The sequence below is a fragment of the Leptinotarsa decemlineata genome, unplaced genomic scaffold (genome assembly GCF_025532065.1).
Source record: "Leptinotarsa decemlineata unplaced genomic scaffold, Ldec_3_MD MMD2_tig00000026_RagTag_RagTag, whole genome shotgun sequence".
In the NCBI taxonomy this organism is placed as follows: domain Eukaryota; kingdom Metazoa; phylum Arthropoda; class Insecta; order Coleoptera; family Chrysomelidae; genus Leptinotarsa; species Leptinotarsa decemlineata.
Genome location: NW_027412539.1, coordinates 9,397,734 through 9,414,587, shown reverse-complemented (window position 1 = coordinate 9,414,587; position 16,854 = coordinate 9,397,734).

Here is a 16,854-nt window from a genome sequence, read left to right as displayed (position 1 = left end):
GAGAGTACTGATGTACTTAATTTCAATTAAGGCTATGTTTTGGACCATATTTAGCACAATTTATTTTTTATTTCGAAAACAGATAGAGATAGGTATACGACATTATCAACAAAAAAGTATTGAAATACCAGAGCGATTCCAAAAAAATAAAGTTGCTAGGACTTCTTGATGGAAGTGGCAACGCCGCAATGCTGAAAATATTTTAGATCGATAGAAAAGGTAAGGAAATGTGAGAGGTGAAATTTTCAGAAAAATCATGCTTTGTGTTTTCCAGAAACGTCTAACCTACCATCGACCGTGAGTCACGCTGTATAACTGTATATCCTTCAGAATGAGTCAAATATTTGTTCCCAAAATTTGCAAATTCTCCAGAATGACTATAGTCCGTTCATAATTTGTCGATAGCACAAAATGAGGGCCCAAGTCATAAAACGGTCGTAAAACTCGTAAAATCATAGGCGGAGGTTCCTGAGGTGTTTATTCATTAGTTTATATTCGAAACTTGCCTTGAAAGGGTGAAGTTGTTACGAAAGAAAATAATTTTTGGTTTAGTACATTTTTTAATCGCATTTAATTTACGGCTCGTTGGTGTTTCGGCGTCTACGGCAGTAATTAAATTTCCGGTGGGAGAAATCAGACCGAAAATCACTTTTGATTGACCGGGAAGAGATAATATGTTGGAGAAGAAAGTATCTAAGATCTATACGAAAATTTCGGGCTGAAGGAAGGCCAATTTACTATCAGGACGAAACGTGGGTAAACGCAGGTCATACTCTCACAAAAATTTGGACAGATAAAAATATATCAAGCTCCAGGCAAGCCTTTATGGAAGGTTGGTCTACTGGTATTTCCCCACCCTCTGGTAAAGGCAGTAGATTAATAATTTCTCACATTGGCAGTGAAAAAGGATTTGCTAAGCATGGTTTGTTGGAATTTGAATTCAAAAGCACAAAAAACTATCACGAGGAGATGACAGCTGATGTTAGAAACAGGATATCATTGACTGGCTGCGGAATAAGTCCCTGCCTTACGAAGATGGAATGGTTAAAGCAGAACTTTTAAAAATTGCCCGGCAACACAAATCTAAGTTCAAGAAATACGTAGTTGACAAAATGGCGGAAAAACGAAACATCACAGTCCTTAGACTTCCACCCTACCACTGCGAATTAAATCCAACTGAACTCATTTGGGCACAAATGAAAAGCTATGTGGCTAGAAAAAATACGTCATATAAAATACAAGCTGTACGTGAATTGTTATATGAGTCTTTACAACATATTACAGAACAAAATTGGCGAGATGCAGTAAGACATGCAATAGAAAAAGAACAAAAAATGTGGGATCTTGACAATATAATTGATGCGACTGTAGAGACACAACCGCTAATTATTAACCTGCGAGACGACTCGGATTCCGAAGATGATCCTGTTTATTTTGAATTTGAATATTATGTAAGTAATCGTAGTTTATATAATTTAAAAATAGGTATTAATTAAATAAATGTATCTTTTACAAATTGCAAGTAACTTATTATTTTTGAATAAAATAAAGAATTTTTTTTTAAATAAAAATACAGTTTACAGTACCTACAGTTTAAGAATATTAATATATTTATTTATTTAAAGTAACTAATGCTTTAATCATATACTCTACGACACTGGTCACTCATTTCCACTCAAAATACCTACATAATCGGATTAAAAGTTTTATAGCTGTATTGTATTTCTTCAGATACAAGGTGGGTTAGTCGAAAACATCTTAAACTGCCAGTTTTAGTTTGGTTTTTGTTATTATATCATATTAGCTGTCCTCTCTGTATTTCAGTTCTCTAATGAGGGTCAAACTTGCAGTGAGCTATCAACAAATTATGAACGGACTATAGTAAATTTTAAACAGTGTTTGCCATGAGTTTGAGCATATGTTATTGTGAAAAACCCGTATATGGGATTGCACTATAATTCAAAGATGCAATTCAAAATGTCCGAAGGTACCCATGCGGAATCCTCCACAACGCAGACTTCTACCTGCCACTAAAATATGGCCATACCGTCTTCTACACGCTGTTCAGAAGAACGTTAAAGATAATTTAGATTATGTATAATGATGATAATCGGCCATAGTCGAGCCGAAAGAGACTTTTTCATTGGGAATGTTTTGTTAGCATATAATAAATGCATTCGAAGGAACTTATTTGTGGCATGAAATGAATAAAAAATTAAGTTGTTTGTTGAATGGACAGATATCATGTGAATAAGACATTACACACTGAATAAAAAACATTATAATCGAGGTCTTTATTGCTTTTATTCGTGTATGGATGTTCTTTTTCGACGTGAATTTATAGAGTTTTGATTTATGGCCGTTGTAGAACAAAATAAAGTAATTTGTTATTCTCGGGGATCAGATTAGAATGAAATGTCGTGTTTTCGTTCGTCAAAACTTCCAAAACTTTGCAACTTCAATATTATTCTGACAAAAATTGATGAAATATATTTTTTTAATAAACATGTTGACAACAACGAAATCAGAACTCTAGATGTGTTTAGCTCACGAAATAATCCTACTGGAAATGAGTCTGCGTATATAGCAACCGTTTCTGTTACACACCCTGTCGCATTTATAGGACGCCATTTGCACGTAGCTTCATATGAATCCGGATGAAAAATATAGCCGGAAAACTAACTTATTGAATCTCATTTCCAGGGATCCAAACGATGCAATTTTCACGTTCTTAGCCCTAGTTCGTGACTCTATTGACCGAGGAAATTGAAAATTATTAGGTTCTACCAGTGGAAATATCAAAATTCGTTCGATGTGGCCAAACGCGAATTCACTGCAAATTAAGCAACACAGGTTGACTTTATTTGATCAAATATATTGAATTAGGGTTGAAAAGAAAATGTCATGAAAAATTTAGAGGGTACAGTTATCGACATGTTTCAGGAGAGCTTTCAATACTGTTTCATATGTATTATAATCTGATATACCAATTAGCAATGCGACTTTTTGTTCATTAGATTTCATCATCAACTTTATTTTTTAAATACAGACCTGTGTTGTAATATATGACTGAATTTATTATTACAGTGGCTACAAAAATCGAACTAGAGATACAGTTTTTTTCAAAATTATTATTCGCTGGTTTCTTTCGCACGATTTGGATGGTCTATATATTATAACATGTTTCCTATTGTGAGATCATGTGTTGTCTTCGTAGATAGTTATTTATGGAACTTCATTACTGGATCTTTCTTGTTCCGCCGAATAAAACTGTCATGTAAATAAAATAAATTACTATATATTTTCTTCTTTTAGTTCATTATCAGTGACAGTTATTATTTGACTCGAGTGAAAAATCACTCCTAGGCAATTTCGTGGATGAACCTGAAATGGCGGAAGATGACCCAGTCGATATTTTTTGGCGAATTTGATAAAGCAGAAATTCCAATCAAGAAACTTTCCTGACGACAAAAATTGCCGACTCGGCGACCTACTTCTCTTTAGATCGCACCGATTTCCGTTCATCATTTTCCACCCCGGAAAACAACCCCGCTTATAGAGAATGAACCCTGAATATTCAATAAGGCAAACTGAATTGCTATCGAGTTCTTCCAAAGTTTAAGAATAATATTGAAGTTCGTACTAAAGTGAAATTCGTTGTCGGCAACTTTGTACCTAATCTAAATGCAAATTCAACTGCTGAGGAAACAAACAACAAAATGGGAAGACGCCTACGCTCGAGATTGGCGAATTGAGTTAAACCTCAAAAAAAGTTATTATTGCCATAGCAAAGCATTCAGTGTCACTTTTATCGATCAATTTATTATGTCTAGAGTTTTGATACGACATTTAGGAGTGGGAGAGATGAATCCTTAATTGCCTTGGAAAAAGTAAAAAAAACTGTCATTTGCCTCATTGTCTGTCGTTCGTTCTTTTACAAAACTTTCTGGCAAACGAATGAAAGTATAGACTCGAAATTCAAGTCAATTAGGGAGTTGCATAGTTTCCTTGAAAATTCAGCATTTTTACGGCCTAGCCTGGAAAGTACATAGGTACTAGGATGGAAGAATCACATCTTTTTTGTTGTGAATATGAAATCTTGGTAGGTATGGCTTCAATAAATGTAGTTTATCATTACCATTGCAGCGAAGTAACTACTGACAACTAATTGACATGAAATGGAAAACAGAAGCGATAGTACCTTACGAATTTTTCATTTTCCAATGCTGCAGCTGGTGCTACAGTACAATTATTGCCCGAAAAATCAAGTCCAGATACGAAAACGTTTATCATTTGTTCTCGTAATGAATGAATTTGAAGTAATTCAAAACCATTACAAAGCTTCAGCACTTTCACCACTTCACAATGAATTGAAAGGTTTTAAATACAAAATTTGAAATGAATTGAAATATTGATATTTCTATTGAAACTGCGACTTGTTACATTCCCAGTTTTATCCATTCTCAGAATGACAAATATCAAGTAAATCATCTTTTCAGATCCTATTTTAATAACTTCCATCCAGATTATCATCCGACTCCAGTATTCGTTTCACAATTCCTGAAACAATCACCAAGACGCCCTTTAAATATTCATGAAAAATAAATTAAATGCAAATATCCAGTTTAAACATTCACGAAGGAAGTTTCCTTCGAATTTCTCCCCACAGAAGGCACATCTGCGTTTTACATCCCTAAAAATCTAATTTAATTGGAACAGTCCTGATTTAGGGCAGCGTAAAACGTTATTTGGAACTTATCCAAATTGAAAGTACGTTACTGACGTCATCTTTGTGCATATACAATATACAAAACTGAAATTGAAATTAGAATTTTGGAAAATGGAAATTTTTCATCATAAATCCAATAACGCTATTAGTGATACTAACAACGGATCATTCCGAAAAATAATCATCGTATTGAAATATGTCATATACGGAATTGGAATTTTCAACAATCAGACGAAATTGAAATAATTGTAATCATTTCTAGAATTTCATCGGGATTCCAATTAATTTGACCCTAAAGGAATATTTACTTCATCTCCTGAAGACGCCAACTTGGTTAATGAAACGTGCGTTGAGAAGAATATTGTAATTATGGTGTTTTGGAAAACAGCTTGGTTTAGATTCTTCATGGAGTTGTAATTCATAATGTCAGTTTGTTTGTTTTAATCCGTTTCTCCGTTAACCCTATGAACAACAACCCTTCGAGGTAACAACTTGTACGAGCTAAGGATTAACGAGGTTTTACCTTTTACCGTGCGATTTCTGGAACGTGTCGGACGATAGACCATGGTGGATCAGATTTAAGCCAATCGGTTTACTGTTTACTATTCTGATCCTAGGTTAGGTTTTATTGACTTGTGTATGTGGTTGGATTCTTCCAATCTCCCCGCACACAATTCAATAGCGTAAATTTCTGCTTGAAATACAATCGCATAGGTTCCTAGGCAGGTTGATATCTCTATCCTGGGTCTGCAACTGAAAACACCTGCACCAGAACCGCGGTTTAACCTTTCAAAACGATATAGGTGAATGCAATCAAAACGCTAAGAAAAGAATATACTAGATGACCCAAAAGTGTCGATACTGCTCAATTATTCAAAAATATGTAGGGAAACAAAAGTAATAGAAGTTTGGGAATTTTTCTGGCTATCTGATGATGAGATCGAGATGAAAATCAAGGTCAGTTTCTCAAATGGAAACCCATAGGAAAATACGCCTGGATATGACCTTGAGCAAGTCTGAAGTTGATCTCGAAAGGTTATTGTAAGATCAAATTAAATGGCGAGACAACGCGAATGTCAGCAATGAGCACAGTTTTTTGGACTACTTGACAAGCCTTTAGATTTGACCTTCATCATAATCTTACGAATTACATGAACGTCTAGGTAAGTTATACGTGTGAATTTATTCTCTGGAACTAGATTGGAAGTCAAACATTCAGAATAGTGAAGTAACGACGAAAGTCAATGTGTAAGCAGAAGAAAACAGTACGAGATGTTTCCGATTTGTTCCTGGATGTCTGACGGTGACCAGTTCAAAAAATTTTGTGAATGAAAACCCGCATTTGCTACTCCAAAAAAGCCGGAAAACTGCTGAAAGGTAGAACTGGAATCTCTAGGGTAGAAAAAATCCAAAACAAATACTGTTCTTGAACACTGTTTCACTGTTTCAACCTTCATATGATATTCAGAAAACAAATTCAGGGTCAACCAATATCATATCGATCGTCATTTTTTTCATTTATTCTGTCTCTCAGACAAAAAGTTGGGTTTCTGTTGAAAAACTGACCTTGAACTTGGAAAATATTTGGCTTATTTGATCTCCAAGTGTCCTTTAGAGGACAACTTAATCATACTCGGTCATAATTTTTCTCACTTCTTTCATTTGACCAAAATATTGGTTCTCATTTAGAAAACTAGCCTTGACCATCAAATAATTTACACGGCAATAAAAAAGTTCAAATTCAAGTTCACCATGAAATATTCAAAAAAATACCAAACCCAGGGGTTCTTTCTACCTCTACACAATTTCGAGTCACAATTATAGTGATGCTTTATCAGCTGTTACAATTACTTTTTCGAGTACAATTTAAATTTCTATTATAAGTACACGTCTCTCGTTTGAAAGAAAGTTTTTCGAAAACTTCTGTTCTAATCTAGTCTTGATTTTCTAGAAGCATTTCCTATGGTCGCTCATTGAAGACACAACGCAGTTAGTCTGCTCTCTACCATAACAGGTCTTCCAACAGCGACTTACGAAATTTGACAATTGATGACGGCCATCTTGTTGAAGCTACATCTGTCAAATTAGTTGTCATTTATTCAGTTTTCTTGCCAAATCACCATGGATGGATATTGCATTCAACAATACGTGCAAACAATAAAATTGTTTTATCAAAATAGGTATTCTGTTCGGGCAACGTACCGCGCGCTTCGCCCATTTCACGGTCGCCATAATCGTCCTACCAATAGGATGTTCACAATGTGGTGGATAAATATGAGTCCACTGGTTCAGTAAACGTTACACCAACACCCGTACGTCGACGAAACGCAAGAGCGTGCAGGAAAATCCGTCTCGATTTCACGTCTGCTCACAAGAACTCGGCCTTTCGCAGACAATAACCATATTTTTTTGAGAACAAGGTTGGCCAGGCCATCACTGTCAACGGCAAGCACTATAGGTCGATATTTACCAACTTCTTTTGGTCTGAATTGGATGATCTGGAAACCAACGACATGTGGTTTCAACAGGCCGGAGCTACACACAGCTCATGCCACACTAGATATTCTGCAAGAGCAATTTGAATGCATGGTCATTTCACGTGAACTGGCCATAGAGATCGTGCAATTTGATTCCGTTGTACTTATTCTTGTGGGGTTCTCTCAAAACACAGGTATATGCGAATAAACCACAAAACTCGATGCCAACATATCCCATGTCATCGGTCATATTCCCCGTCTGGTGAAAGAAATTATATCACAATTTTGCTGGGGTTGACAGACATCTGCTCCCTCAGGCACCAACTGTGAACAACGTCCATCGTGCTTTGGAGGATATTACAAGCTATCCTTTCTGACGTGGATCTTGCCAAGATGACAAGGTCATCTGCATATGCTTGCAGAACTACTTTTCTTTTGTCGAGGACATCAAGCAGACTATTCATCAGGAGCGACCACATAAGGGGAGATAATACCCTACCTTGAAGGCAGCCTCTAGGGACCCTGAACCTAATGGCCTCGCTTCGAAGAGTCGTAGTTCCAGTTCTGCTCTCCAGCATGGTACAGATCCAGCCAGTTATGGTCGATTCTATACCTTTCCTAGCTATAGATGATCCTATAGATTAGAGGAATACAGCAACCGCAATCTCTTTGTTGTCAAGGGATTTGAAGATTTTCTCTACAAAGTTGTTTAATCCTAAATCTGTCAATTTGCCGGTTTGATAAGCATACTGGTGGTTATTTAGGGTACTGACAGGTCGTTTAACAGTGAGGTAAACAACTGAATATTCGCCGTCACTATGCCTAATTTTGTTTCGCATCACTTCATAATCACTGAATATTGAATATATAGCTGCTCCCTGCCCGTTGCTGGGTATGCCCTTGCTGTCTTGTATCATTGAGATGCAGGAAATAATTGCTTCTGTACGTTAAATTTCTTCAACTAAAGATTTCTAATCAACTCATTAGGACAATACACAATCTTTGGGTTTAATATTTACTAAAAAAATATCTCTTATGAAGGAGTGGCGTTAGAAAATTCCCTGAATCCTGAGAAAAATAACATAACCTCATTCTTCGACCAACGATGCCCGCTTATTCAAGACACGGTATTCCAAGAATTTAATTTGATCGCCCTTACAAAAACAACAATAATTTTAACGAGGAGTCCGTCATTTCCAAGTCAGATTATTGCAAAGTGCTCCTAACGGCGGCGTAGACGACCCATTAGAGTGGAGTCTCGTACGTTTTCTGAACCGCAGCAATATAGCCGGGAACAAGATCCCTCCGACAAACCGAAGTTTGCCAAACTTATATCAGATGCATGCAGCCTCTCGAGCGCCATGTTTCACCCTCCTTGGCTCTAATTAAACAACCGTTTTAATTAACACACTAAATTATATCCTAAATTAAATTCCGGTATCGTCTATCTGCAAACTGCGGCGCAGTTATCTCGTCTTACGCAAATATTAAATCCGGACTACTTCGGGAATTTAACGGGACGCTTTGGAAAGACGGTAATGGTTTTCTGAGATTAAGAATTGGGAGTGGCGATTTTTTACGAGCTTTGTTTTCTTGTAGGGAAAAGAAACAAAAATTGTAAGGAGTGAACTTCCAGTGTTTGTTGCCCTTGTTGAAAGTGTGTTTGATGGAATAGCTGGTGAAAACTCTTCACTTCAAACAACAGGAAAATAACATCCACCATTTCCATTCCATAACCAACCATTCAAGATATAAGCGTCTTATTCCTAATCAATCCCGAAACAGCTCAACATCAACTAAAATTCTGGTTTTGATATCTGTTGTAGTACTTGACAAATGAGCTGTAATTAATATACATCAGTGTTTTGTTGTCTCCTCAACCTACCGCACACGAAAGGTAGATTTGATGCTGATAGAAGATCGCTTTATTTCAAGAAAAAATCGTTTTAATAACTATAAACCAGTTGCTTTACTATGAACGCCATCAAAAATCACGGAGGAAGCTATATAATCAACATATTCTCCTATACGGGGCAGATATATACTTACAGAATGGTACAGCTACAAGGACTACGTAAGAAGAAAGCACACCCCTTGTGTTCTTGTTCCGAAGTCTTGGCACGAAGTGTATAAAAATGAGGTGGATCATAAAAACACCGCAAGGTGAAGGAATTCACAGGAGATAGAAAAAAGCAATCTTACATGAAAGTATTCAGGAAAACCGAAAGACTGGAATGGGAATGCATCACACTGGAGTGATTGGGAAAAGACTGACCGTTTCACCCAAAAAAGTATGGAACATCTCACCAGTGAACAGCAACCAGTGAAAGGCACAAAAGGAAGTTTACTAATTTACAGAACGTTGCCAATATAGCGGAATCTTGGGAAAAACAGAAGTTTATGTCCCCAATAGGAAACTATCACCAGAGTAAACTAGGATTTTGGCAAAGGGGGAAATTTGCTCTAACACCACCCACAATTCTAAAAGAGGATATTATCGCCAATGTACAAGCAGGAACAAGCAGGAACAAGCCCAACACGGAACGTACTTGGAACATCTAAACAATTATGAAAATATTATAATCTTACATACTGATAAAGGAAATGCCACTATTGTGATGTACGAGCACGACTATGACAAAATGCTAGTAGATCTACTAGACGCCAACAAATATGACGTGCTCAAGAAAGATGCGACCAACTGCTTCCTACAAAAGACTAACCAGCTAATTCGTGCATCATCTATTAACCAGGATGTAAAGAAAGGGTTACAGATAACCGAGATATTATCACCTCGTTCACATGGGCTACCGTAAATTCACAATCTGGATGTCCCACTAAGGCCGATCGTCACTGCTGTAGGTTAGGTTAGGTAAGATCCAAAGTGAATGGCTCTATTAGACCCCAGCTCTGCTGTTTTATCATTTTCCAAACAGAGGTGACACACATTGTCTTCCGACAGTCCGAGTCTCTGCATATGATGATTCAAATGACAGTGACCTGTAAGAAGGCCTATTAGACATCGTAGTTCATCCCTACTGTAGTCCAACAACTGTTTGGTGCCAATCCTTGGAGTGAGCCAATCTTTTAAGATTCTGCCAGGGTGTCCGATGTATGAGAACGTCAAATACTTATCGGGTCTGCTATAGCCACTAGTGGCAGAAACTCTCATTCGTCAGAGATTCAGTTTATTGAGAGCATGAGAAGATTCGCGGTTTGAGTTTCCATGTTGTATCTCTATTCACAATGATTACGGTTAGTAAAACCTTGCAGCAGTAGGTTTTTTCCTCCAGACATCATCGCCTTATTTCAATATTGTTCAACATTAAAATACTTCCAGAGGAATGGAAAATTGTATGAGCAAAAAAAAAATGCCAATTTCTACATGGAACAATCCGAACGTCTACCTTTGGCTAACTGTAACAACATCTGGTTTCCACATGATGGTGCTCCACCGAACACTATCAAACAAGTGTTATGGATACATTCTTATGGGGTATACTGAAAAATAGAGATTATGGTCAGAGGGAATATCAAAATATTGGAGACCTTCAACACAGCATTGTTAGAGAGTTCGGAAGATTGAGGAGGAGGGAAATTAATCGTGCAGTGAATAATATTCGAAGAATGGCACAGTTGTGGAATTGGCCGCGGTGGTAGTGCGCCCGACTCACGATCGGAAGACCGTGGTTTCGATTCCTGCCTCGACCAGATATTTTTCTCGAGATAATTTATCTGGTTGAAGCTGGGATGATTCTGCAACTGTGTTAGGAATCACACGTTAAAAGGTGAGACCTCGTTAATCCTTAGCTCGCACAAGTTTCTCAACTTCTGAGAGTTGTCGTTCGTATGGGGGCGACTGCTGATTAACGGAAAAACAGATTTTAAACAGATTTTGAGCATTTGCTGTGGTTTACTTTTGTCTTTACATTTTAGTTGATTATTGTTATTTTTTCAAAATTCTATTTTCACAGAAAATGTCTAATTTACTTCATACACACCTCATTTATTAAATTTTGATTGTTGATTCTATCTCCGTATTGTTTCATTGGCTTTTCAAACGAACGAAACTCAGTGAGAGTTTGATCCAATAACTTGAACATAGTTCGATGTGATTGTCGTCTTTCAGGATACAAGTTTAAATACATTTCCGATGTCCTATCACTGTTTCTATCGTATTAGTAATAAATTTGTATCATGACTTTTTTCTTCATTCGTGTTAGCCATTTTTCGCTAAAAATTTAATAACTTGTACAATAACAAAATGTCATTGAGTATAACAAATAAAAAGTAAAATTCAGAAACATCAAAGTCAAAGTCTATTATGATAAGACTGCATTTTTTTCAATATCTCCAATATTTCAATCACGAATGATAACTTATGATACATCATTGAAAAGGTAAAATTTGGTTCTATTCAAAACATAAAGAATCCAATGTAGCGCCTATGAGGAAAAATAAAGTTGATGATGGTGGCCGGAAGACGAAACGTCGGATAGCAAATCTGAAAACACCATTATGTAGCACGAAAAAAGTGGCAATGTGGAAGTGCAATTTATTTTCGAATCCTTCAAAAATTGAAGCCAGAAAAAATAAAACGCATTTTCCGAAATTTCTAGTTTTTCCGGATATCGCCGGATATACTCGGAATTTCAGAACTTTCTCAACGGCATATTGTTAGTGAAGTAAATGCGCAACTTTGCCCCAATTTAACAATCTTCGTATCTCTCATAGTTTCCGAGATCCCAATGGTGAGGATCGAATTTGAAACACCCTGTATAATTTTTGGATAGTAATTTTGCGTTTTATCGAGTATTTGTATAGGTATCTTCGAATGAAATAATGTGAATGCCCCCTTTGAGGGCACGTTCGGCTACAGCTGATATGTCTGTTTGTCGGATGCGACAATGTCTCTTGTGTTCAGAGGGACGGGCACCTATACTTCCTTTCGTGGTTTCATTGTGGACCGACTCGCAGCTACAAGGAATCCGGTATATCACGGGTGTTGCTCAGCGACGAGTAAATTAAATACAGGTACAACGATTTTTTTCAAAAATAATTGGTAATTTGATTAGCCAATGACGTATACCCTTCCTTGTGCCATAAGCTCTATTGAAATTAATCATTTCCATCCCGAAATCAGATTCCAGAAAACAATCATTGTTTCGTTGTTTTTTCTAGAACCTATCACTAGGTAAATCCATTCAGGCGGGAAAACATTCAATTCCCCCGTTGTTCCCGAAGTCAATATCCTAATGGCCCAGAATAACGTTCAAACCAATAGCCCGTATAACCTTAAGTAAAGAACATTTCAGTTATTTTCTCTACGAGCTGAAACTCTCGCTGAACAATGGGTGTGAAGTTTAAAAGTACAGTAATATACATAATTCCCGGTGGAACTTTTTAAACCATAAAGTCTGATATTTATGTTGCATTTCAGGAGCGAAGCATAATATCTGAATTTAAGATAGGTTCCATATAACTCTTATTTATTGCCTCGTTTCGATATATCTTCCAAATCCTTACAGAAACGTATTCCAAGATTTAGAGCCACCTTCCGTGCGTGGCTTTCGATTTGAGGAATTTAACGGGCGTGTGCGCTCTCCAGGAAAATAAAAAAATATTAATCAATACTTGAAAGGGCGTATTTTTTGGAGATATTAGTTTGTGGAAAACCAAATTACCTCCATCATTATAAGGATAGTGAAGTATAAGAACAGAAGAAAGGGAAATTCACATTTGATGTTACTTCCCCTATCGCACCCCCAGAGCATGTCTCCATTTTTTTTAATGGATCACTCTATATTGATACTCCATGATCAGCAGATTTCAACAAACTATACAACATATGATCTGAAACTTATGCATCGGGAGGTACAAATCATTTGAGTTGAAAACGAGCCACCGTGAATGAACTTCTGTACAATCTGTTATAGTCGAAGTAACTGATATAGTAATTCTTAAAGCTATCGGCGAACTCAAAGGCCAAAAAACCAATACAAAGAAATAATGCCGCTACGAATTAGTCCACGTGGACTAAAGAACTGGCGGTTCGTATTGGGTAATTTTTACTAACCGAATTTTATGATTGGCTGAAGAGTCATAAAATTAAATTTGACGGTGACCAATAGAATGTAGCGATGAGTACCGCCGTTGTGTTGTCAATGTTCAGTTCAATGATCAGTTCAGGAACTGATCGCGATATTGGTGAAGTTATAATTACTTAAAATTTTGTTATTTGTTCAAAATGTGGCGTCCTTGGACAAGTACTAATAGTAATAACGAGTGTGATAACAACGCAGACTTTTTCCTGTGTAGTGATTCAAATAGCGATGGTGAACAATGCGAAAAAGAGATACCAGCAAATAAGATTCGGAGGTATTTGAATATTGAATCTCAGAGAGTATGTTTCGATGTGTATGAGAATCTACATATCAAGTTTGGTTTCAAGGGAAAAAAACTATTACAAGCAACATCAGATTTGAACGAAAATCCTTTCTCAACTATACGTAAAATAGTCAAAAACGAACCTTATGAAAGCAAGACACGATGTGATGCAGGTTTACCAAAAGATTTAGATGTTCGTCTAATAGAATCATTAAAAAAAATAATATACGACTGTTACAAAAGCAAAGAGATTCCTACAATTGGAATCATAAAAAAGAAATTTATTACTTCCGACCATAACGTGAGCTGCTGTGACCAAACTCTTCAGAACTGGATGAAGAAACTAGGATTTAGATTTAAAATAATAAACAAGCAGTCATGGAAAGCAGAAGAATAGTGGAATTGCGTAACAAATACTTAGAACAAATAAGTATATATAGACAAGAACAACGCCAAATTTTCTATTTGGACGAAACTTGGTATAACACTCACGACACAGTAACGAAAGGGTGGACTGGTAGTTCGAGAATGTGTACGCCTAACATGCCTGCAAACAAAGGATCGCGATTAATCATTGTGCATTGCGGAGGAAGGTAGGTAGGTATTTTTGTGAAGTATACTCCGAAAAGTCCTATTTTGTTTAGTTAAGTCTGAATTTCATATTCTATTCATTTTGTATTTGTCTCTTCCTACAATAACGGTCACCTACCAAGTGAAGTTATATTTGGTGTTTCTCTTTTTGTGAATTCTTGAGAAGCAATGGTTTATAGGCTTCGGAACGGATTGAAATAGTGGGTTTATAGTACCAGAATGGAAATAGTGCTAGAACTGCTGCCCGTATGTTCAATGATAATTATCCAGGAAGAAATGTACGACACAAATACGTTTCGAAATTATTGAACGAATTTAGGGAAACTGGATCTGTTAACAATAAATATAGTTTAAAAAAACGATTTTATAGCATATGAAACTAAAAAGTAAAAAGTAAATATAGTTTTATGAAACTAAAGAACATCGAACTGAAAAGTAAAAAATAACTTTTTTAAAATAAGCTTAAAACAATGACGAACGAAAAATACTAGTATAATTGTGAAAAAAGCGACGGACACTTGATATACAAAAAATATGGCACAAAGCGCCCACGCTTTTTTCACAATAACACTAGTATTTTACGTTCGTTATTGTTTTAAGCTTATTTTAAAAATATTTTTAACTTTTCAGTTCGATGTCCAGTTAGAGGAGTTAACAACAACAGGCAACTGGATGCCTATGAGAGTGTGGAAATAAGTAAATACAATAATATTATGAATAATGATGACGGACCTATACCAAATAGCATACTATATAGCTTGTTAAAATAATATTGTTGGGTTTACTGATCACTACATAAGGACACATTGCAAAAATAAATTTAGATAGGCCATATTGTGAAATTAATTTTATATAACTGAAAATTGTTTTATATACAGTTAAACATATATTGTAAATAATAGAAAAGTCAAAATTGAAAAATTAATTTAGGTTGGTTTACCTGTATGGGTGGTACACCTCTAGGGTTTACCTGTATAGCATAAATAGCGTTAGCTTCGCGTTAGTTTCTAGTTTGATCTTCCTCTTGAAGATGATCACTTGGTGATCGATACACGTGTCGAGGTGTTCAAAAAACTATTTGGTGTTGGGAAAAAACTCCAGTAATAGTCATTACTACACCAAAGGTAGGTTCCAAACAGTGCATCATAAGTATATTTACTTTTCAGTTTTTAGTTTCATATGCTATAAAAGCGTGTTTTTCAGTTTTTTCAAACTATATTTATTTTTTACTTTTCAGTCCGATTTATTGTCAAATATATATTTTTTAAGTTCTAGTCACTAGTATTATGAATCTTTAACAGACGGCGCAAGAATGTGAAATTCCTCTCAAACAACATTATAAAGTTTGATGTTTTGATTTGAAGTTTCATTCAAACTATTAATGGACTAAAAATATGTTTTCAGTGAATAATTTTATGTTTCAAATCAATCTATCGATTTGATATGTATGTCAAGCACCTTAATTGTAATTTTTCGATCTTTTGAAATATTTGAGTAATTGAATTTTTTAGGTGTACAATTTACGATAAAGTTTTCGTTGTTGAAATAGATTTTTTTGGTTTGCTTTCGAATAATTGAATTAGATTTTAAAATGTATCTTCCGTTTCGTTGAAAACTTTTTTCTGTACTAAATCACGGGTGACTGAAAATATTTAAATATCTAAATATTTCGCTAACACTTATAATTCTTGAAATATGTTTTTTATTTTGATTTCATTTTGAACAACCTATCAAAGAGATTACATTCTGCGCCATCTGCCCGCAAATAGATCAATCAATATGTGACGTCACATATTGATTGACATCACATATACTTGGATTCCAAGTCACGTCAGTGACTTGGAATCTCTCCACTTTTTATTTTTATTTTCTTTTTTCATTTCTTTATTTTTATTTATTCAATTGTTTTATTTTTACTTGTATTTTATTTCACTATTATTTCATTTCAGGTTTACTTTGGTTAATATAATTGTTATTTTCAGCTAATCATTTTCAATTCTTCTTTTTTAGTTGTTTCAGGGATTTCAAATCATTTTATATAGCAGACAATGGAAGTCCAAACTAGTGAAATTCATCATGAAACATTGTCAATCACCTTCAAACAGAAGATCAAGCAATAATGCCGATAATTCTGTCAATACAGATCCCAAGCTTGAGAGTTACAAGCAAACAAACATGCATACAAACATACATACATACATACATACTGGTGAAGCTAATATAAAACGTGTAATAAAAAGCATAACCATTCAGGAGTTGTCAACGGTGAAGAGACGAGTTTTGTGAAAGTCTTCCTGAACTTTCATCAGAATTCCTTGAATAAAATTTGTTTTTTGGATGAATGTACGTTTAATTTGAATGCAGAGGTGTATCGGCAAAATTGTCGATATAGGGGTGATATGAATCTTCATTTATATCGTCAAGTTCATACCCAACGACCTCAAAAACTGAGTGGGCAGGAATTTTAGGTGACCTCATCATAGGACTTTTTTTATTGATAATAATTTGACTAGTGATGAATATTTGGATATGTTGGAGAATCGAATAATACGGTGCATCAATAGGGCAATTGAGGAGGATATAAATTTATTCGAAAACGAAATAATTTTTCAGCAGGATGGTACATCTCCTCATCATGCAGTTCCAGTGCGACAATTTTTGGAGAATCAT